Source organism: Microtus ochrogaster, linkage group LG7_11 (assembly GCF_000317375.1).
Source record: "Microtus ochrogaster isolate Prairie Vole_2 linkage group LG7_11, MicOch1.0, whole genome shotgun sequence".
Lineage (NCBI taxonomy): Eukaryota > Metazoa > Chordata > Mammalia > Rodentia > Cricetidae > Microtus > Microtus ochrogaster.
Genome location: NC_022032.1, coordinates 15738083 through 15738947, shown reverse-complemented (window position 1 = coordinate 15738947; position 865 = coordinate 15738083). Strand labels below are relative to the sequence as shown.

The window sequence follows — 865 nt, the reverse complement described above, 5'->3', positions numbered from 1 at the left end:
AAAGAACTGCTGTGCAGTTTCATGTTTTATATATAAGAACTGCACAGCGGTGCAGCACAGCAGACTGCTTTTATTTGCAATATGCAATCCTTACGTCAGGTTAAGCGTATATCCCAAACATTTATCATATCTGTGATAAAAAGCCTCATGTTTAGGCTCAGTCTCACTACTCAGTTTGCAGCGCAGACACCCTCTGTCTCCAGGATGGTTTCCTTGGCATCCACGAGGCTAATTCCCACCACTTACTGTTCAAATCTGTCCTTCTCGATAATGCCTATCCAGCCCGGCTGGTAAAATTTCTAATCCCTTTCCCAGCCTCTATATTCTCAGTAGCCCTTGTCCAGTTCTGCTTCGCAGCATTTACAACCTTCCGCTTGCTATTTTATGGACTATGCTGATACGTGTGGTGTAATAGACTAGATAGGTCTATTTCCTATCTAGTAAGTTTCATAAGGGAAGAACTTTATGTCTTCTTGCTGCTTCCTCATAGCCATGGTCAGAAGAGAACTGTGTGTCACAGTATTCTCTGTTTTCCTTTGCCGGCTAGACTGGTTAGAAACCATAGAGTCAGCGACTAAAAATAATCTTTTGCCTCAGACTCCTGAGTTTGGGCCCTACAGCCACCCCCAGTGTGCCCCTCAAAAAGTGAGTATTTTCTGATCTTGCTTACTTAAGCAGGAACCCAAGTGTGTGTCAATCAGTCCTGTGCTGTGTTTCAACACCTAAACTTCCTCAAAGAACACAACTTGTTTATCATCTGCCTCCAAATTTGGATGGGGAAAACCACACCAACTTACCATTTCCCAACCTCTATCAAGGAATGTTGGCATTTTCTAAGGAAGCAAGATAGCTGGTAAAACTATAG

The 865-nt window shown here is 43.0% G+C and overlaps 1 long non-coding RNA gene across 1 annotated transcript in view; it reads right to left on the bottom strand.

Moving 5' to 3' along the window:
* LOC113457817 overlaps positions 1 to 865 on the bottom strand; it is a 16122-nt gene that overhangs the window by 14266 nt on the left and 991 nt on the right. The gene's annotated exons all lie outside the window — the stretch shown is intronic.